This window comes from Carassius carassius, chromosome 48, assembly GCF_963082965.1.
Source record: "Carassius carassius chromosome 48, fCarCar2.1, whole genome shotgun sequence".
Lineage (NCBI taxonomy): Eukaryota > Metazoa > Chordata > Actinopteri > Cypriniformes > Cyprinidae > Carassius > Carassius carassius.
The window spans coordinates 20,262,563-20,286,357 of record NC_081802.1 but is presented as its reverse complement, the minus strand read 5'-3'; the positions used below and the strand labels follow the sequence as shown (position 1 = coordinate 20,286,357).

General features: G+C 41.9%; 1 pseudogene; it reads left to right on the top strand.

Annotated features, from left to right (window-relative positions):
- The first annotated feature begins 181 nt into the window (after positions 1 to 181).
- On the top strand, positions 182 to 12,093 carry LOC132131634 (neural cell adhesion molecule L1-like; annotated as a pseudogene).
- The last annotated feature ends 11,702 nt before the right edge of the window (positions 12,094 to 23,795 follow it).

The following is a 23,795-nucleotide window of genomic DNA, read 5'->3' as shown; positions in this document are numbered from 1 at the left end:
GAACTTTCATCAGGCAATCAGATTCAAGGATTCAACGGCCCCGTAGTATAAATACAGCTAATACCACCATTTGAAAGAGCAATAAATATATCACTCCATTTCCCTTGTTCATCAAACACACTAGAATACAACTTTTCATATTAGCAAATAAATACTGTTCAGTTTAATGCTGAAAGGATCATGACAACATTTCTGTAGAAAACTTGGATGTTAATCAGTGTGACATTTTGTGAAAACATGTTACAAGATTATCAACATTATCAAAAGATCTTCTGTAACACATGAGGTACACTTGTATGTCATTAATCATGATGTTTCTAAAGATCTGACCACAGGTTTGAGGAAGTCTTGAGTCTTTAACACACTCTGTGTCTTTAACCGTCTGACATCATTCAGTCAGTATGGAGCTCAGTCCACTTCCTCTTCTGCTCTGTGAGTATTATTTTATCTTAATGTGTATCAGTGGAATTGTTATTATATTATGAAAATTATCAAGTCTTTTACTGTTCCTAGATTTATGTATTTTCTGGCTGATCTCAGAGTTTCAAATCCAGCTGTAGTTCATGATATATGATGTATTCAATAAATTCAAATATGAGTGAAGGATGAGTTTGAGAGAGGAAGTGTGCAGTTAGTGCTGTTTGTGAAAGAGAAATGCTCTCTGTTGTGTTGTAGTTCAGTGTGTTTGGTCAGTGATTCAGTTTTGTGATGTGTAATGCTGTTCAATCAGTTCTGTTGGTTTGTTTTGCGGTTATTGTTGTTGTAATATTCACTCGTACACAGTTAGTAAGAGTTTGTCTTTATTCTTCTGCTCATGATCAGACTGTTGGAGTGAAGTTCCCTAAACACTTCTCTGCTGTTGCCAGATCTATGAAATACCAGTCAGATGATTTCATGTTTATCTAGACACATATACAGACCCAGTTAATCTTTATAATTATCAGCTCAATGTTCACATTATAATGAGGTTTCTCTTTGTGTTTTTAGTCCTGATTTCAAACATCTTCTCTCAACATACTGATGGTGAGTCGATTTGATTAATATATTTCATGATATATGACTGATTCTACAGTAACTGTTACAAACTAGTTGAGAAATTACTTGTAAGTAATTGATTATAAATGCATCCTTTTAACAAGTTGACTTATTAATGTGACAATCTGAGGCGTGACAAGATCAGTCTATCAAAAGCAGCAGATATGTTTCTTATATTCTCTGTAAAATCATAATCGAAACAATGAGAGACAAAACATTTTACAATTCATGTTTCCAAATCCTCAGTGATTGTATATTATCTTTCATAAATGACTATAACAGCAATAGAGAACAACACTTCAGTCTCATCTGATTTAGCGTGTGTGTTTTAGACTCAAGTAACTGTTCATACAGAAAAAGCATTATGTTATTTTTATTGTGAATTGTTGTCATTGTACTGTACAGAAAAACCAAAAGCCACAGTGAGCATCAAACCTGATCAACATGTGTTCAGAGGAGAGACAGTCACTCTCAGATGTGACGTATATAGTGAAGGAGTCAGTAGCTGGCAGTACAGCTGGTATAAACACACTTCAGTCTATGTTATTAGTGAACTACAGGAACACACATTCAGTTCTGTTACTGAGTCTGACGCAGGTAAATACTCCTGCGGTGCAGAGAGAGAAGGATCACGAACATCACGCCGCAGTGATGAAGTTACACTGACAGTATCAGGTGAGTTTGATCATCTCTTCACATACACACACACGTTTAACATGTTATTAATGAGTGATTTCTCATCTTCAGTTCCCAGAGCAGTGTTAAGTGTTTCTCCACAGAAGTGGTTGACTGAAGGAGATTCAGTGACTCTGATCTGTCAGGTTAATGGTTCCTCTACAGGCTGGACATTCAGCTGGTTCACTCAAACTGTATCATCAGGTAAGATATCATGTGCTTCATGTAGTAACATCTGAATACACTGACTTCATAAAGAAACAGAGAGATTAAAAATATTGAATCATTCTGAATACTCTGATTATACCTACAACGGTCATTTATAAAACTCTCATTTCTCGAGGTTACTGCACTTTTTCACTTCATACAGACAACAGCAATCATTATAAGCGTCTCTCAGACAGCAGCAGAGGAGCTGGAGGACACTACACTGTCAGTTCCGCTGATCTAAAACACACAGGAGTTTATCTGTGCAGAGCAGAGAAAGGAAAACCAGCCTATAACTCAACCATCAGCAACACACAGCTACTGTGGGTCACTGGTGAGTTCAGACTGAACACAGAATGAATGAGACACTCTGGAGATTTTCATTGATCTTTTCAGAGCTTGATGTGTCTTGAAATGTTGTCCTGTCATAATATACAGCTACTTTTTACCAACCAGCACAACCTTGATTCATGGGTCAGCTGCTGAAATGTAAAGCAGTTAAATCTTATACTGGAAAATCAGGTAACACTTTAGATTACAACCCGCTAAGAACTAAGTTAGTATACTGAATTTATGGTTTACGTTTTTGAAATTATAGTGTACGTGTAGGTATAAGGGAACAATGTTTGGGTAATAAAGGGTTAATATTGCAGATATTGCAGGTTGCATATAATATGCAGATATGCAACTTGCTAAGAACTGCGTAAGTAAACTGAAGTTACAGCATAATTATTTGTAATTTGTACCTATTCAGTACCTCAGTGAAGGTATAGGAGAATAATATGCCACGTTTTGGGAATAAAGATATAACAACCTTTAAAATTACTCATCATTTATACAGTATTTTGAAACCTATTCTAATATTACGTGGTATGTATGGACTAAACAACAATATTGTGTTTGATATTGATTTAGAAAGACTTTTACTTATACTTTAATTTTATATTGATATTTTATTATAGGCCTAGGTATTTTAAACTATTCTATTATTAAATTATACATGATGGAGACTGAATAATAAAACTGGACATCTAGTGAAATGAGTTAATGAGTTTCTGCTATGATTTATTATTCACGAGTCTACTTACTTCATGAAAGCTTATTCGCCGATCTCAGCAACTTCACACGAGCAGCTTCATAACACAACTATCACCAAATAATGTGTATGACATATCATCAAGCTTCAATGCAGTTTAAAACAAGCTTACCCTGTATACTGTGATGTTTTATAGCAAAAAATAAATAAATAAAATAATAATAATAACAATAAAAATGTAGAGGGTTTAATTTGATTAAATTAAAACTAGTGCAATATTTTTCTCTGTAATTACTGTGCAAATATACACTTGTTCTGTGTCTAAATCCAGAATTGTACAGTAAATTCTGTTCTGTAAATTCTGTTTACTGTCGTAGTTCTTTGCGGGTTGTAATCTAAAGCATTACCTAAAATATAAGTACTGTGGCACAAAAGTGTTACTTACACAAGTGGACTTGAGAGAAAATAATTAAATTTATAATCTGACCTATTTAATAAACAGTGTTTTCATTGAGAAATTTTATGTCATTGACCAGACCTTGATTCTAGGTAAATTATAGGTTGACTAGTAACAGCTTATGGAGGTTTTTGCTGGCTGTCACAGTTGTCTTTGACTTGCTTGCCGATGGCATAATGACCGTTACATTACAGTGCAATTTAGATTATGAATTTTAAATAGAAATACTCAGTGATGACTTATGGATTTTCAGATGTTAGAACTTTAATATTTATCTGAAAAGCTGCTCTGAAACTATTTAGGCTGTGTGAAGTGTTAGATCAATAAAAGTGTCTTGAGTTGATTTCTGAAGTGTAGTTGTGTTTGTCTTCTCAGGTGTTTCTCCTCCAGTCTCTCTGATCGTCAGTCCCAGCACAACTCAACACTTCTTATCTGTCTCTCTCTCTCTGAGCTGTGAGGGGCAGAGTAACTCTGGTGTGTGGAGAGTGAGAAGATAAACAGACAGATTGGGGCTGGAAGACTGTTCATCATCTCTTTGGGGATCACAAACAGGATCCACATGTACAATCAGATCCACCAGCACAGATGACACTGGAGTGTACTGGTGTGAGTCTGAATCTGGAGAGAACAGTCATCCTGTTAATATCACTGTACACCGTGAGTCTGTGTTTTGTATTTATTCAGTTCACAAAGCCCTCAGTTTATGATTCAGATGTAAATGAATTGTGATGTAAATTTAACCATTCAATCTCATTCCTAAATGACAAAGAGTCCGCAAGACTATTAAACCATTGCTCAACCTCTGAGTCATTAAAAAAATAAAAATCATTGTGATTCTCAGTTTATCCAGAACTGTGCAGCTCTTGTTTGTTTATTTTCCCTCATGTCATGTAAACTAATAAATGTTTATTTGTTATGTTTACATATATTTCATAAACCCCTCTCCCCTCTCCACTAAGATCATTTGCATCTATTCGCATCTTTGTATTGACTTTGTGTGTACAAAGTATCTACTCTTGCAAATAATTAAATTAGCTTTTGGTGTGCACATACTATTAGATCTTCCTCATCTGTTTCTCTTGTTATTCCTGCTGTTCATTTCCTCCTGTGCTGCTCCTCGACTCTGGAACTCCCTTTTTACACCGTGTTTGTGAAAGTGATTATTTAAAACTCATCTTTTTAACCCTTGTGTGCTGTTCATATTTTTGTTACCCAGCCAGTGTTTGTGGGTCTGGTGGAAAACAAAAAATACTCAACAGATGTTTACTTCATCCAGATTACAAGCAATATAAACAGCATATATGGTCAAAATTGGCCCTTTACCTTTGTTAGATCACATTTATGAATTAAAGTGCTACAACATTGTGAAGAAACGGCGGGGGCAGAAACATAAATACACTTACACACACAGTCTCTCTCTCTCTCTTTCTCTCTCTCTCTCTCTCTCTCTCTCTCTCTCTCACACACACACACACACACACACACATATACTGTCAGGGTTTTGCACTATCACCTTGTTTCGTTTGTTTCTTGTGTCTAGTGTCAGCACATGGCCTTGTTATTTTATCAGCCATGTGCTCCTTTAGCTCCTCCTCCTTGTTTCCTCTTTACCACACCCTCTTGTTAGCCTAGTTGGACTAATTGTGCTAACCTGGCCCTCATGTATTTTCCTCCCTATTTATAGTGCACCTTACCCTTTTGTGTTTGTTGGTTCATGGTCATTCTCACCCCCCTCTGTCTCTGTCTCTGTCTGACTATGTGTCCGTGTCTCCCTCCCTGTCTAGTTGGTCTTGTGCCCTTGTTTTGTTTAGTCTTTGCAATTCCATGTTCTTGTCTGGCTCCTTATTTTATTATTTTATTATCCAAGGCCAATGAGTCTGAATTTGAAAAAAATAATTAATAGTATCATTTTTCTTTTGATAAAAAGTGAAAATGGGTCCCGCAGACCTGAATACCATACAAGGGTTAAATGATCTTTTCCTGATTAATTTTATTTTGTGGATTATTTTAATGTTGAATAGATGTTGCTTTGATTGTATTACTGCCTTTTATGATTGTCATTCATTTGTAAGTTGTTCTTGAGTGTTTTGAATGGCACCTCTAAATAAAATGCATTGTTATTTTTATTGTTGTTGTTGTTATTATTGTTGTCACCACATTGATTCTTACTATTCATCAGTTGATGTTTGCTCTGTTTCTGTAGTTGGTGTGATTCTGGAGAGTCCTGTTCATCCTGTGACTGAAGGAGAGACTCTGACTCTACACTGTTTATATAAATTTACAAATTTAACAAACCTCAGAGCTGATTTCTATAAAGATGGTCACTCATCCAGAGTCAAACTACAGAGATGATCATCTCTACTGTCTCAAAGTCAGACGAGGGTTTCTACTCCTGCAAACACAGAGAGAAAGGAGAGTCACCCGAGAGCTGGATCTCAGTCACAGGTGAGAGTAGGAACTGTAAACACTATTGAAATGTTTCTGTGTAATATACAGCACTAATATGACTGTACAATGTGTTGATTTCAGCTTCCTCCAGAACATCAGGATCTGATGATCTCAATCCTGTGATAGTTGGAGTGACTGCTGGATTCACATTTTTGATCATTGTCGTCTTGGTCCTGCTGCGGCGCTACAGAATCAACAAAGGTTCATCGTCTGCCATATTAAAATTCAGTTACACATTTCCTAAACCTGTGACCTGTCATCCTTCAACAGCTGGTTATCTAAATGTAGCCGGTCTCCGAAACTGACAGAACCTGTGTGTTGACAGATTTTAAAGTGTTTTTGGATAGTTTTCTGCTGAGCAGGTACTACTCCAAATTATAGACTACTACAAATTAGCAAATTTATGCTTAAAGGTGATCTTTTATGCCCCTTTTTACAAGATCTAAAATAGGTCTCTGATGTCCCCAGATGTTGTTTTAGCTCAAAATATGCCGCAGATAATTTTTATAGCTTGTTGAAATTGCCACTTTTAGGGTATGATCCAAAACTCACTATTTTTGTTTTTGTCCCTGTAAATGCAAATGAGCTAGTGCTCCCGTCTCCCTTTTCAGAAAAGGTTGGAGTTGTAATTTCATGTTCTGATGATATATGCTACCATATCAGATTTTACTACCTCCCATTGAAACAGTAGGCAACAATGTGACAACAATGAACTCCTACACCTACAGTACCCTTACAGTACTGCAAATATAGTAAATATGTATTGTTTAGCATGAGAAAATGTATGCAATATTGATGTGCACACGTGCAGTAAGCCCTGGTGGGACAGTCTGACGGGGTAAGATGAAATGTTCAATCCTGGACATTGCAAATAACCACTATGAATACAAGCCTGTTATCTTTACAGAAAAAAAATACTGTACTGTACTGTGCATAATAAATGCATGTTTATGAATCACACGGACAGGGAGCATGGAGAGAGAAAAAATATTGACAAAGCTGGACTCATGGTGCCTTCCCGTGCTATAGCACACTTTATAAGTCCCACTTGTGATTATGAGCTCGACAGATTCAAGCTAATTAACATAGCTTTCATATGCAATTTTTAACAACTACATTCCTATATATGATCATTCTGGTAGCACGTGAAGGCAGCATCAGTGAAATCGGCCAGAGACAATGGTAGCGTTACCTTTATCACCCCAACACAAGACACTTGAAATGCCGCTTTGGCGCTAATATTGTATCTCCATCAGATACAGCAAGAAAACAGTAATGTGGACTGCTTCTTCTCCTTGAGGCTTTCTGGCAGTGTAGATGCTACTAGACATATTACTGCCCTCCTAAGGTCAAAGTTTGAACTATATTCTTATATACAGTCCTGTATAATACAAGGAACTGAAGAAATGCCTCAGAGATCAGTCTATGCTTGTCACTATGACCAAACAAAGAAGTAACAGAAACCACTTCAACTCCAATTCCTGCCAATTTATCAAAAAGTATTTTTCTGTCTACATTAAACTTTCTGCACAGGTAAAATCCTTTCTACTGTTTGTTTTTATAGATAAATAGTTTCTACCCTTAATTTCCTTTTGCCACCCTGTATGGCATTCTTTTATTAACCCTTATGCGTTATTGGGGACGTTTTCGTCCACTAGGGGGTAAAGTTGAGTCTTATTTTGGCCAACTTTCTCTGTGTTTCAGCAAATGGAATGATTTTTGGTGACAAATCTTATTTTGAATTTTTTCAAAAACAACAATTGTGGGCAGACAACACTGTGGGCAAATTCACTACCCTTTCGTTATGTTCATGTATGGAAATATCCACTAAATTAAACTGCTTTTTTTTATAAAAAATTACAAATGCATTGCGTTGATGCATTGTCAGTTTTTTTGCAGCATTAGATTTTAATTATTTTTTCCCTCATTTATTGATCGTGGCTGTTTTTGCCCCATTGACTTCCATTATAACGATATTTTTTGATTGTAAAGCCATGACAACATATAATCATGCATTCTTGATTGTTTGTGGTTTTCCCTTTGGGAAGAGGTAAAATTAGTTATTTTTTACAGTTTATCACTAGGGATGGGTACCGAAACCCGGTATTAAAATGGCCCTGGGGCTAAATTATGAAAGACCGTAGTATCAGTAAGATCTGACGGAATCGGTTCTGCTTTCGGTACTGGAGGGGAAAAATTAATGTACTATGTATTTTTGCTTAATAATGTAATCGTGCACATTTTATCACACCAAACATTTCTAATGTGCGATCATATTAAGACATTTGTCTGTGAGATCTGCGAGATCTCTCATGCGTGCCGCGGAGGCTGTCTGTCAGTCACACAAACACACCACAACGAGCGCGGCGCAAGCACAGACATAACAGTATGAAAACTCCCGCTTAATAATAAAGAGTGACGATGGCGAAGAGATTTGCTTAATAATGTTATCGTGCACATTTTATCTTACCAAACATTTCTAATTTGCAATATTATTAAGTCGTTTATTTGTGAAATCTGCGAGATCTCTCATGCGCGCCGCGGAGGCTGTCTGTCAGTCACACACACACACACACAACAAGAACGAGCGCAGCGCACACACACGCATAAGGGGCCATTCACATATCGCGTCTGTTGCGCGCTCAAGTTCGTTATTTCAAATGTAGGCGCACGTTATGCGTGCTCATAATGGAACGGAATGGAATTCCAAGCGCGTTCCCACCGCATCGAGTTAAAAACATCTCAACTTTTCAGAATGCCGTAAGCGCACCGCAGGTCATGTAACTTCCTCACCTTTTCCGTAACAACGTTGAAAGCTCAGCCAAGATGAAGGAACAGCTGATAGCTGTTTGTGGATTTTTAAATTAATTTAGTAGCAGTGCTACTGCAAGCAGTTTTTAGTGCTGCAAATCTATTTATCCATTGCTGAAATTTCCGCGTCTTCATGGAGAGAGCAGGTCATGGTTGCTTAGCAACAGCAGACTCCTCAGGAGCGCAAGTGCCCGAAGGCTTTGGGGGAAAAAAATCAGAAAGCGGCGTGCCTAGCGTTTTCCACGCGTTTTTAGACGCAATATGTGAACGGCCCCTTACAGTATGAAAACTCCTGCTTAATACAAAGAGTGACGATGGCGGAGACAGCAAAACATTCCAAAGTGTGGTTAAACTTCACTAGAGTTGATGCAAGTGCAACAAAATTTTTGCATGTAAGGGCGGAAACACAAGCAATCTGTCAAAGCATCTTTCAAAAGTGCATTATGTGCAGACAGAGAAATGCAAAGTTTTCGACTGCCTAACACAACACAAAGTAACACAACACAAAGTACCGATAAGAATACCGTTAAAGTTCCGGACCGTTGAGCAGTATCGTAAGAGTAGTAATACCGTTAAAACCTTAACGATACCCATCCTATCACTAGGTGGGACCATTACCCCTTTAGATAGGCCTGTGCAAAAAAAGGCTTAGTTTCTTGCTTATATATGGAGTTATATGGAGGATAACAGCAAATTGTAGTGTGGGTGTGTGTGTGTGTGTGTGTGTGTGTGTGTGTGTGAGAGAGAGAGAGAGAGAGAGAGAGAGAGAGTGAGAGAGTGAGAGAGACCTTTGTGCACTTACCTTGATGTATCTGAAAAAATCAAAATATGCACCTCAGCTCTCAGAAATACATGGAGTAAACAATAAAAAAAGAAGTGTGTTTATGCACCTGCTGCCTTTTGATGGTGAAAAGTACGGATGGCTTATGTGTGAAATGCTTGTCTTTTCTTGATGGTAAAGCCAGTTTAAAACCTTAAAATCCTGTTAAAAAAATCTACTTTGCATCAGATTTATTAACATAATGAATTTTGTGAACCAAAATGCAATACCAACTTCAAATAAGCTGTAGCTCACTGGAGGGGTCAAGCTGCATAATCATTTCTAAAACTTCGGTACAAGTCAAGCCCTTTCTCGTGTCGTTTGCTGCTCTTCTCACCATCAAATGACCAGCAGGATGGCATGCAAGCGTTTAAATCCACGTACCTTCGTTTTGTTTAGTCTATATTTGTCAACACCATCAAAAGCCAGCAGGTGCATAAATACACTTTTGTTTACTCCATGTAGTTCTGAGAGCTGAGGTGTACATTTTGATTTTCTCAAATACATCAAGGTAAGTGTGTAAAGGTCTCTCTCACACACCCCCCCCCCCCAACACACACATATACCGTAATTTCCGGACTAAAAGTCACACTCTTTTTTCATAGTTTTGCTGGTCCTGTGACTTATAGTCAGGTGCGACTTATTTATCATAATTAATTTGACATGAACCAAGAGAAATGAACTAACAGAAAACATTACCGTCTACAGCCGCAAGAGGGCGCTCTATGCTGCCAGAGATGCTGCTCAGTGCTCCTGTAGTCTACACTAATCAGCACATAGCACCATCTCGCGGCTGTAGACGGTAATGTTTTCTCTTGGTTCTTGGGTCTAAATAAATGTGACTTATAATCCAGTGCAACTTATATATGTTTTTTTCCTCATCATGATGTATTTTTGGACTGATGCGACTTATACTCAGGTGCGACTTATAATCTGAAAAAAAAATACGGTAATATGCTGTTATACTCCATATAGCTCCATATACAAGTCAGAAACTAAGCTTATTTTTTTGCGCAGGCATATCTAAAGGGTTAATGGTCCCACCTAGTGATCAACTGTAAAAATAAAAATTTGTATCTCTTCCCAACAGGGAAAACCACCAACCATTAAGAATGCATGATTTTATGGTGTCATGGCTTTGCAATCAAAAAAATGTTGTTATAATGGAAGTCAATGGGGCAAAAACAGCCACGAACAACAAATGAGGGAGAAAATTGTTTAATATAATGCTGCACAAAAACTAAAAATGCATCAAAGCCAATGTTGTTACTAATTTTTGACATGCCCAAGACTGTGATAAATAGTAAAAAAAAAAATCCAACCACAATTACTTTAATATTGAAAATAAGTCTTTTTGTTTGTTTTCCCCCACCCCACCCCAAATCAGTGACATTATTTATGAACTTGGCAATTAAAGATTTAAAATCTTGGAATCTTTTTTTTTATCTGATACATTTTTACAGCAGTTTAATTGAGTGGATGTTTTCATCCAGAACATAAGGGTAGTGAATTTGAACAATACACAAGGGTTAGGCTGTATTTACTTTAAAACACTGCAGCCACAAAACTGTGTTCAAACATGAAAAAGTGACTTTTGTATAATATGTCACAAAAGGAGATTATAGTAAGTTTTTTGACCCCCTTATTTCCTCAAAATCTTTGTTTGTCTAGGTGGAAGATCTCAGTCTCCCTCTCGTGTCAGTCAAAAGAAGAACAGCAGGCAGACATCAGAGCAGAACCAGAGTGAAGCAGTATATACAGCACTCACGTCTGGTCAGTCTTTACTCATTAAACATAAATATTTTACCATAAAATAATAACCAAAAAGCTGAGATTCTTAAATAATTTTCCCCTCTTCCAAAGTGTAATATATTTGTGTAACTGACATTAGTTTTTTTTTTATTTGATGTAATTCAGTTTCATTTAATTATCAATAATGCATAACAAAATATTAAATGTAATTTAAAATGTCAATAGCACCTCACATATTTAGCTGAGTTTAGCAGTGTCAACATAAAAGCAATATTTTTCTGTGGGCTTAAATTCATAAGATGCATTGATTTATTACAGGAACTGCTCATATTTATGACACTCTTGATGCCACGATTAATAAAGATATAAGCACAGGTAACTAATGATGTTACAGAAGGTAATTATGTCACGTTGATCATTAAATAAGGCAGTAGTTATTTTCTAAATAATCAAATCCATCTTACATTTCACCGGGATATTTGCAGATCAAATTCAGTTTCTTACCGTTCAGTTGTTCAGTTGCAGATCAAATTTTTTCTCTGCTATTCATTGTAGACGGTTTAAGTGGACCTACTGTAAGAAAAAAATATCAGGACATTGAAGATCTCGATGAAGATGGTTATTGCAACACAGCAAAGACAAAGTACATGTAGAAGCTTGGGTTTAACGGCATGGACCATGAACATCCTAAGCGCAAACCTTTTATACAGTTATAGTTTACTGCCCTTAATGTAAATGAAGTTGCTCCTGTTTTAACAGCTGTGCTCTGTATTTTAATGAAGTTACAACTCCTAATTTTCTGAGATGGTTCTCTGTGTCCCACAACCGCTCCCATTATACAACTGGTCACTATTTGCTGCAGGATGTGATCATACCAAATGATCTAAAAAACAAAATGGTTGACTTACATCTTTATATAATAAGCCATTTTGGGAAATGAGCAGGATTGAACATCTATTGTGGAGTGGAATCTGGGTCGGGGCAGACTAGTTTCTTCCAGTCCCTTCACAGCATCACACTCACTCCTGTTGCACAGATTACACATCCATTCAGGTGCCAAGTGGCAGTGAGAAGACCTGCCTTAGGTTGTCCTCCTCTGACCGCTGGAGAATCTTACCAGTCACTGGGTCATCACCTCATGCACACTGGTTATAACTCCATACAATTAGGCAAAATAATCATAGTTTCTTATTTAAATTTGGCAAAAATAAATGCACACATTTTCTTGGGTTTGGGAGAGGAGCAATTGAGAACCATAAAAGCAAATGGGATTATCAATGGCCAAGATCAATGACCAATTGCTCAACCTAGGCAATATGTTCTAGACATGAGAGTATAATGTTTGATAGGTGAAAAAGATCCTATAAAAACTTGAGTAGACTAAAATTGAATAGACCCAGAAAGAGTTGAATGTGAACAAAAGTAGTAAGAATCTCTTAAGTTAGAGGCGAATGCTTACTGAGGTTTGAGAAGTCTTAAAGCGGGGGACGTCTTGCTCGGTGAAAGTAAAGCCCACAAAAATACAGGAGTATAGAGGAGAGGGATCCTTTAATACCTGTATGTAAGAGTAGTTCTATATGAACAAGAATGTTGAAATAATGAGTTGATTTGGTTTCCATTTTGAGAACAGTAAGCCTGAAGTTTAATAAAACAAATATAGTAGAATTTTATTATAAAATAGCTTGTGTGGCGGGATGAAGAATGACACGATGCGAGGATGCAGGTAAGTTCCCTGAAGGGTGGATTTTATCAAGGGTATGCCCCCCCCCCCAGCATCGTCCTGTGTTCCTGTGGAGAAGTGGGGAGATTGGGTGAGGGCGGGGATTGGACCCTGACAGACCTGCAAAAGCTGCCCATATCCGGGAGAGTCCGTCGGTGTTTGCGTTGGTCGTCCCCGCTCGTTGTTGCATGGTGAAGCTGAAGTCCTGGAGCGTGGTACCCCAGGTACTTATCATCGGCGAGGGCCAGTTGACACTTCCGGGGGTTGGCGGTCAGTCCAGCATGGCATAGTTCCAACAGCACCCTCTGCAGCCGCTCCAGATGGTCTTCCTAAGTCTACAAGTGAATGACGACATCATCGATGTAGGCCACCGCGTATGCTTGGTGCGGCCTTAGGAGGACGTCCATCAGTCGTTGGAAGGTGGCCGGGGCCCCATGTAGGCCGAAGGGAAGGACCCGGTACTGCCAGTGACCGCTTTGGGTCGAGAAGGCCGTCTCCGGTTTGGCCTGTTCCGTTAATGGGACCTGCCAGTAGCCCTTGGTGAGGTCGAGGGTCGAGATGAACCGGGCCCTTCCCAAACTGTCCAACAACTCGTCGACACAGGGCATTGGGTAGCAGTCAAACTCGGAGACTTCATTAAGGCGACGGAAGTCGTTATAGAAGCGGAGGGTGCCGTGGGGCTTTGGAGCCATGACGCTGGGGCTGGACCATGGGCTGCAGGATGGTACAATTACCCCTAACCTCAGCATCTCCTGTACCTCTTCCTTCATGGCGTGTCGCCGAGCTTCCGGGACACGGTAGGGTCGCTGCCGGACGATTTGTCCCAGGTGGTGTGCGGATGTCATGCTCCAAGATGTGGGTCCGCCCAGGCTGGGGGGAGAACACATCAGGAAACTGACTGACCAGGTGTTGCAGCTCCAAATTCTAGGCCGCCGAGAGTTGAGGATCCATATCAACAACCACGGGAGTCGAGTTGGTGTAGGCAGAGAGCTGAGGCCCCGGTTCCATGGGAAAACATGGGATGCCATTGGAACGTCTTGATGGACTTCCGGGTTGGGCGGTTCCCGGCGGGGCTGGAAGGCTGAGTGATGGCGGCGAGTAAGCCGCAGGTGATGGGCAGATTTGTTTTGGCTTCGACCCTCGGCGGTGAAACCGACATTTTGACCAGGCTGACTGCACTGCCGGAGTCCAGAAGGGTGAGGAACGGGCGGCCATTTACTTTCACTTCTGCCCGTGGCGCGTTCTCTGTGTGCGGAGCAGCCTGCCAGCCAAGGTCATCCCGGAAAGCGGGGTGCTTCAGTGGGCATGGGCTCATCTTGAGTGTCGGGAACCGCCAGGCCTGCTCACCGGTCGCTGGGTGCCCTCTGGCGTGCACCTCTCCTGGATCACCCTTCGGGGAAACGGCAGCACTCTCTCCCCAACCTCCCGGTGTTGGGTGGCCTCCGTCAGCTCAATGGCCTCGATCAGCTCATCCACGTTGGTTGGGTTCCGCATACTGGCTGCCTGACGAAGCAGGCAGGGAAGGGCCCGCAGGAGGTCGGTCAACCACGATGCGATCTGCCACCTGGTGTGGCGAGGCGGGAGAGGCTAGCCGCTTGAGCCCGGGCTGGCTGCCGCGGGTCGAAGGTCCACTCGTTGAAGAGTTGGGCAGTGCTGATTGGTGATAGCCCCATCTGGCCTCCTCGTAGGAAGCACTTTGTCCCGGGGGAAGCGCGAAGTACGCACGTTGTGCCTCTCCCGTTATCAGCGGGGCCACGATTCATGCCCACTCCTCCTTGGGCCACACCACACGTGTGGCCTCGGTCTCGAACATCTGGAGATACATCGTCAGGTCATCATGCACCGTCATCTTGGGCATCAACTGCGTTGCCTGGACACGGGGGTCAGGTAGAAGAGTTCGCGGGGCAGTGGCCAGATGGAGTGAGACAAGCTCACATTCGGTTTCCCCTTGCCGGGAGGCCATGTGCTCCATAATTTGCTGCTGGCGGATGCTCACCTCGGTGCGGTGCTTCAGCAGTTCTTCCATCATTGGGGGAGGGGCGCTACCTGGGGAAACCAGAGAAGATGCGTGAGTCAAAGGGACGAGGAGAAAAAAAAAAACAAAAAAAAAAACTAAGCAGTCCAACAGGGGAAACACCGCGTGGGGAGGGGTCGTCGGTGACTTCTTCACTGTCCTACCCGCATTCTCCACCAGTGTGGCGGGGTGAAGAAGGACACGACACGAGGATGCAGGTAATTTCCCTGAGGTTGGATTTTATCAAAGGTATGGCGGTGAAAGGGCGTTGGTGTAAGGCGGTTTGGTGCCCGGTGCTAGGCTTCCTCTTCGATCAGTTTCCAGGGCGGCGCTGAAGAGAGCTCGGGACACGTGTCACACTTGCTAAAAGTGTTAAATATAATACAAAAAAAACAAATAAAAATGGATGAAAAGATGAAGAGAAGAAAGTTAATTTAGAACATGCTAAAGGGAATCTTGCGAAACAACAGGAAGATGAAGACAATGACAAAGATGTATTAAGCATGCTTGGTTTTGCGTTTGCCCATCGTGGGACTGCCCAGTTTCGATCTACTAAATAGTGAAGCATGGCCAGCTGACTTTAATCACAGGTAATCAGGCAAATACAAAAGCAGTAGGTTTCACAGCGACAGCGGTCTCGGCAGCCCTAGTGGGAAGCCTCCTTGTGTGAAGACCGACGAGTGTAAAGACAATCGACTCTACCTATGCGACTCCACCGAGCAAGGACACCGACAGGGCACTTGAGTATTGCTTTTTCCCCCCTTTCTTTACTTTTTGTATAACTTGTTCTCAAATATTTCTTACACTTGTAGTCACTATGTGCTTTCAGATCTCTACTATCACCACTAACAGTCGAAGAGCACGCTACGTACATCGCAGGAAGGCCTGTCTGACAAACCTACGGCCTGTCCCTCTGACCTCTACTACTACGCTCTCTATTCCAGTTGGTCTCTGGAACTGCCAGTCTGCAGTTAACAAAGCAGACTTCATTTCTTCTATTGCTACTCATTCCGGTCTCAACCTCATGACACTGACTGAGACTTGGATAAAACCTGAAGATACTGCCACCCCTGCAGCCCTCTCCACTAATTTCACTTGTTCCCACACTCCTCGTACCACTGGGAGGGGTGTAGGTACGGGTCTCCTTATATCAAAAGAATGGAAATTTGATCTTCAGCTATCACCTACAGGTAATGGTTCATTTGAATCACATGCCATTACTGTAACCCACTGTAATAATAAAAACTCCATAATCATCGGGATGAAGGAGGCGGGAACCGGCGGACCATCAAAATGAAACTTTAATTACAAAAATAAACACAAAACAGCGCATCAGCCCCTCACGGACGACTGATGCACACAAAGTAAAACCAAAACATAAAATAAAGCCCAGGCCTGGTCCTCTCTCATCCTTCACTGTCGTCGCTCCAGTTTTATATCCTTCCATCTCCTCTGTGGGACTCGAGACCGGTGGTGGATCGCAGGTGTCGCTGATTTTCCAATCACTCCACCGGCCTTGCTCTTCTTCCCACATCCCTCGGTACCGCCCCACTCGTCACACCCACCCTGTTAAAATCCACTTTGTGGTCAATTATCGTCCCCCAGGTCAATTGGGAAACTTCTTGGAGGAGTTGGATGTGCTGCTATCAAACTTTCCAGAAGATGGTACTCCTCTGGTACTGTTTGGTGACTTCAACATCCACCTAGATAAACCCCAGGCTGCTGACTTCAAAACTCTGCTCACCTCATTTGATCTCAAGCTAGTGTCTACTACAGCGACTCACAAATCAGGCAACCAACTGGACCTCATCTACACACGCTGTTGCTCTGTGGACAACTCTTCAGTTGCACCACTGCACACCTCAGACCACTTCCTCATTACTGCTAACCTAGCACTTACTCCTGAAAACCCTCACACTCCAATGCAGGTCACCTTTCGACGGAACCTACGCTCACTCTCTCCATCTCGCCTATCTTCTGTGGTTTCATCCTCGCTTCCTGCACTCTCTCAGTTTTCAGCTCTGGACACGAGCAGCGCTACGGACACTCTTTGCTCCACTTTAACATCTTGCTTGTACAACTTTTGCCACTGTTGTCTAGACCAGCACGCACCACCCCATCTGCCCCCTGGCTGTCCGAGGTTCTCCGTGAACACCGCTCTAAACTCAGGGCTGCAGAGAGGAAATGGCAGAAATCAAGAAACTCTACCGACCTCAGTGTATATCAGTCTCTCCTCTCTTCCTTCTCTGCAAATGTCTTCACGGCTAAAACATCCTACTACCACAACAAAATTAACAGCTGTTGTGACGCTCAGACACTCTTCAAGACTTTCTCTTCTCTTCTTAATCCGCCGCCACCACCTCCTCCATCGACTCTTACAGCGGACGACTTTGCAGTTTTCTTCACAAGACAAGAACCATCAGTGACCAATTCTCCACACCGCAGACTGAGGACAACTTCACAATGATTGGCGCACACTCTTTCTCCTCCTTCTCCCCACTCTCAGAGATGGACGTTTCCAAACTTCTCCTGTCCAATCATCCTACTATTTGTCCACTTGATCCGATCCCCACTCACCTCAAGTGATCTTTTCTTCAGTCATACCTTCGCTTACTCACATTATCAACTCCTCTCTTCACAATGGAACATTTCCCTCAGCATTCAAGCAGGCTCGGGTAAGCCCACAGCTCAAGAAACCATCTCTAAATCCAGCACTTCTTGAAAACTACAGACCGGTATCCCTTCTTCCATTTATTTAAGACACTTGAGCAAGCTGTGTTCAACCAGCTTTCTATGTTCCTTGTACAGAACAAGCTCCTGGACAGCAACCAATCTGGCTTCAAAAGTGGCCTCTCAACTGAGACTGCTCTGCTCTCGGTTACTGAAGCCCTGCGACTAGCAAGAGCAGCTTCAAAATCCTCAGTACTCATCTTACTGGACCTGTCTGCTGCTATTGACACTGTTAATCACCAGATTCTCCTTTCCACCCTCAGAAAGATGGGCATCTCTGGAACCGCACTCCTGTGGGTTAAGTCCTACCTCTCTGACAGATCCTTCAGTGTGTCTTGGAGGGGTAATGTTTCAAAGTCACAACACCTTGCTACTGGGGTTCCTCAAGGCTCAGTACTTGGACCACTTCTCTTCTCCATCTACATGACGTCATTTCTCTGTCATTTCAGAAGCATGGGTAGCTGCTCGCATTTCAGCCTGTCTGAGTGACATTTCTAGCTGGATGAATGACCATCACCTTCAGCTTAACCTTACGAAGACAGAACTCCTGGTGATTCCAGCCAACCCATTGCTTCATCACAACTTCTCTATACAGCTGGGTTAATCAATCATTACTCCTTCGAGGACAGCCAGAAACCTAGGAGTTGTGATGGATCATCAGTTAAGCTTCACAGACCACATTGCTACAACGACCCGGTCCTGCTGGTTTGCCTTATACAACATTAGGAAGATTAGACCCTTCCTGTCAGAGCAAGCCACCCAACTTCTTGTCCAGGCTCTTGTTCTCTCCAGACTGGACTATTGTAATGCTCTCCTGGCGGGCCTTCCTGCATGTACTGTCAAGCCTCTGTAATTGATCCAGAATGCAGCAGCGAGGGTTGTCTTCAATGAGCCAAAAAAAGCTCATGTTACTCCTCTCCTCATCAGGTTACACTGGCTAGCAGTAGTCGCTTGCATCAAATTCAAGGTACTGATGCTTGCCTACAAGACGACCACTGGCATGGCACCAACATACCTAAACTCACTGGTTAAATCTTATGTGCCCTCCAAAAGTTTGCGCTCTGCAAGTGAACAACCCCTTGTGGTGCCATCCCAAAGAAGTTTAAAATCACTCTCACGGACCTTTTCCTGGACTGTGGCCAGCTGGTGGAATGACCTCCGAATCTCCCAAAAATGAGTCTTTACTTATTTTCAAGAAACATCTAAAGACTCACTTTTTCGCCTGCACTTAACCAACTAATACTAGCACTTTCCCTTTTCTTGTGTTTTCATTAAAAAAAAAAATAAAATTGGCTATGCGTTCTATACTAGACTAACTGAGACTTGTCATGGCGCTTGTATACTGTTGTTGTTCTCTTGTTGACCTGACTGCTTCTATTGTTCTCATTTGTAAGTCGCTTTGGATAAAAGTGTCTGCTAAATGGTTAAATGTAAAATGTAAATGTAAGCACAGAACAAGAATTAGTACATGAACTAAGTAAACAGATATTAAATATAGGGACAATTGAAATAATAGCTTACAATGGTTTAATAGAAGTACCTGGAGTAGGTATGGCAGTTCTTGATGGTGATACGTTAATGCAGACAGGAGGAGGTACTGCAGGTGCTAATTTTAAGGTACTAGGAAAAAAGGTGCTAGCTGAAATAGAAATATCAGTGAAATACCAGGATCAGTGAAATTAACCTCTGGATCACCTTCAAGGTCAAGGTCAGGTTTTTTTAGCACATGTCGGAATGAAAAATTGTAGGGCAAGATTGTGTACAATCAAATGCTCAGAGTTAGAATCCGAAACAATAATTTCATCCTTTATATCCTATATAGCAATTAGCAAAGGGGTTAAATTAATGCATTTAACCTTAATGGGGACAGAACAGTTTGTGTATTTAGAAATAACAATGAATAAAGGGATGTTAAGAGGAATAATAAATAATTCAGAGACCAAATCATTAAAAACAAACTTTTTAATGAATTACAGGAATTCCACCAAAGAAAATGAAATAGGAAGAATTCTTGATAATAACTTATGGACAAATGAGAACAGCAAGCCAGTCACCTATAGCTAAATAGCTAAATTATAGCTAAACATGAAGGTTGGTCTAAATCAGGAAAACAAATCAGATTTTAGGAAGCTTATGAATTGAATAGGAAAATAATTAGAGAATTGGAGAAAATAATGAAGAATTTAAAAGCAGAAGTGAAATTGAGGAGGGAGAACTGTTGTCTCATTTTGATCTATGTGGGTAGGGTTATGTGTGTGTCTCATTATCACTGATTGTTTCATGTGGGCGTGACTGCCAATTGTTCCATCAGTTACAACTGCCACTCATTTTCTGCTCCCTATTTATTGCCCTGTCTTTTGTCTTGTGTTTGTCAGATCGTTGTTTGAAGTCTCCCGTGTTCCTGCCTGGTTTTCCATCCCTTGATAGTTCCTGTTTCACTCAAGGCGGATCGCTTCACTTCCATACTCAACGTGGATTCTTCATCTCCTCAACTCACCTCAGGATTGCCCGTCACAGTCCCTGCATCACACTCTCCTACTGTGTGCGAGAGATCTGCCTATATCCATCCTGTTGGCTTTCTGTTATTCTCTGACATTCTGTGTGAACTTGGCTCATCAAATCATCATTACTCTTGCATTTGCTTCCTCTCATACTTTACCATTACAGAACGATATGACCACTGATGGAAGAAGCAAGCTCAACCTCCGTGACAGATGTTATCCATCATAGCGTCTCCCAGGTGGATCAGCAGCAGGAGAGCATTACCAACACCAGACGCGCAGTTCAAGCGCTCCTGACGCAGGTGTCAGAGCTCACCCTGCAGATCCAACAAGAATTAGCATTCCTGCTACACCACCCCGTGTTGTACCAGACACGAGCCATCAATCAAATCCATGCCTACCCATGATTGTTATGCCAGTGAGCCAAACTTCTGTAGAGAATTCCTTACCAGATGTTCAATGCATTTCTCATTGCAGCCCCAAACATTTGAGACAGAGGAGTCTAAAATGGTGTTCGTTCTCACTACCCACTATTGACTGGGTAAGGCAGCCTTGTGGGGAACGGTGGTGTGGGAGAACCCGGGACCCATGCTGCACCTCGTTCCATGCACTCGCCACGGAAATGAAGAGGGTCTTTGACCGAGCAGTAGCAGGTAGGGAGGCTGCCAGAAGGCTCTCGTGGATCTTAGGCAGGGTGACTGTTCCATTGAAGACTACTCAATCAAATTTTGCACGCTGGCAGCAGAGTGCAAATGGAACGAGGAGGCGCAGTGGGATATGTTCCTACATGGGCTGGACGGCCATGTTCAGAGAGAGATTTACATCTTGGATTTACCTCCTAGACTCAACGGATTAATTGACTTGGCTCTATGGGTTGATGCCCGCATTGATTAACTGGAGCAACATGCTCGATCCAAACGCACTCCCAGAAGCACTGGAGTTCGTAGCAGCAGCTTGGAGAACACGGTCGGTCCCATTGTCGATCACGTGCCCATGCAGGTGGGGAGAGCATGGCTTTCCCAGAAGGAGAAAGAGAGGTGGAGGTTCCATGGTCTTTCCTGTGGTGGCTCTGGACATATCTTACATATTTGCCCGGTAAAAGAGCAAGCCCGGTAGTAAAGTTGAGGCTACTATCAGGTGGGATCTCCGCCGGGAAGTCCTCATCATCCACTCTCCTTCCAGTGAGGCTGAGATCCTGTCTGGTGTCTGCTTGTTCATCTGTGTCTGGTTCTGTGTTTCAGGAGAAGGCAGCAGTTCTGTCAAATGTGCCCGCAGAGTACCTGGACCTGAAGGAAGTGTTCAGTAAGTCTCACGCTGCTTCTCTTACTCCCTTTCTATTCCTGAGAGGGAGGCCATGGAGAAATATATTTCTGATTCTCTAGCAACAGGGTTCATCTGACCTTCCTCTTCTCCTGCGGGGGCGGGCTTCTTTTTTGTTGGTAAGAAGGATGGTTCCCTGCGACCTTGTATTGATTACCGAGAGCTGAACAACATCACGGTGAAGAATGTGTGTTCTTTGCCATTGATGTCTTCAGCCTTCGAGAGGTTACAAGGGGCATCCATTTTCACAAAATTGGATTTACGTAACGCTTATAACTTGGTTCGCATCAGGAAGGGGGATGAATGGAAAACCGCTTTCAACACCCCCAGAGGGCATTTTGAATATCTGGCTATGCAATTCAATTCCCCAGCAGTTTTTCAGGCACTCGTGAATGATGTCTTGATATGTGTAACAATATAAAAACTCCATGATCACAGGAAGAAGGAGGCAGGAACCGGCGGACAATCAAAATGAAACTTTAATAACAAAATAAACACAAAGAGAAGTTGTAGAAGTGAATATTGAACAAGAACTAAATAAAATACATAGTAAAATGATAGGATCAGAAGAAGCAAAAGTCAAGTCAAATCAAGTCATCTTTATTTATATAGCGCTTTAAACAAAATACATTGCATCAAAGCAATGTACAACATTCATTAGGAAAACAGTGTGTCAATAATGCAAAAAAAAATATGAGTTAATACAATTCTTACGAGAAACTCCTTATGGAAGATATAAAATAACTATGGAAAAGATAGTAATGAATATGCTCATGAAATATTAGGTGGAATACAGAAGCCACAATGTCAGTACCTAATTAATAAAATGGCTAAATCAAATCAATCAAACAATAAAAGAAATAGTGAAGCAAGGGGAGGAAGCAAGTTTAAGATAATATTTAATGAACAGTCAGACAAACAAATAACAAAGAGACAGGAGGCTGGGTGCGTGCTCTAGGTCTAGTCGCGATCCGGGGAGTGACAATGTTCAATGGTGATCCGGGGCGCGGTGGTGAGTAGGCAAGGGCTATATATATATATATATATATATATATATATATATATATATATATATATATATATATACATATAGGCTATAATAGAGTACCGGCACCTCTTTTGGGCCACTTAAAGCACTGAGCGGAATGTTGTTGTAGTAGAAAGCCACACTTTTGGCCCACGACGTATATGGGAGGCTTCGATCAGTGGCAATCGGCCTTGGCCTTGGTGCGCGTCCTCACCTGGAGCAGATTATCACAGGCTCTGATCTAGGTGCGGTGGCAAATCTGGACGAAAGCGTGAGCAGAGCGGACCGCGACTTCAGATTCCAGACTAGGAAAAACAGGTGGCTGGTAACCTATGTTAAACTCAAACGGGAAGCGGCCCATGGCTGACACTGGTAACGAGTTATGAGCATACTCAACCATAGAGAGTTGTTGGCTCCAGGAAGAAGGATTCTTGGAGACTAAACATTGCAACGTTCTCTCTAAATCCTGGTTGGCTCACTCAGACTGGCCGTTGCTCTGTGGGTGATAACCCAAAGACAGACAAACCGTTGCTCCTAATAATTTACAAAACTCTCTCCAAAATTTGGACACAAATTGGGATCCCCTGTCAGAAACCATGTCTACCAGGAGGCCATGTAACTGAAAGACGTGATCAATCACAGTGACTGCTGTTTCCTTGGCTGAAGGTAATTTGGGCAAGGGAATGAAATGTGCCGCCTTCGAGAATCGGTCCACTACGGTCAAAACGACCATCATGCCATTAGAGGGCGGGAGGGCGGTAACAAAATCTAGAGCGATGTGGGACCAGGGTCTTGAAGGGACAGACAGTGGTTGAAAAGCCCATCTGGAGGTCGGTTAGATGACTTACCACTGGCGAAAACTGAGCAGGCCAAAACAAAATCGTGAATGTCGCAAGCCATCAGTGGCCACCAGAATCGTTGCTTTACTAAGCTATGTAATTAAGCACATTGGAGCAGTAACCCCACTGAATAACGTCGGACTTTAACTCCTCCGGCACAAACAACCGATTTGGTGGGCACCCGGCGGAGGCATTACCCCTTCTAAGGCTGTCTTGACCTTCGATTCGACCTCCCATATTAGTGATGAGATGGCTATACTCTCAGGTAAAATACACTCGGGAGTCACCGGGCATTCGGAAGGATCATAAAAACGTGACAAAGAATCGGGGTTGATGTTTTTGGAACCTGGGCGGTACGATAGTGAAAAATCAAAGCGACCGAAAAAAGTGCCCACCGACCCTG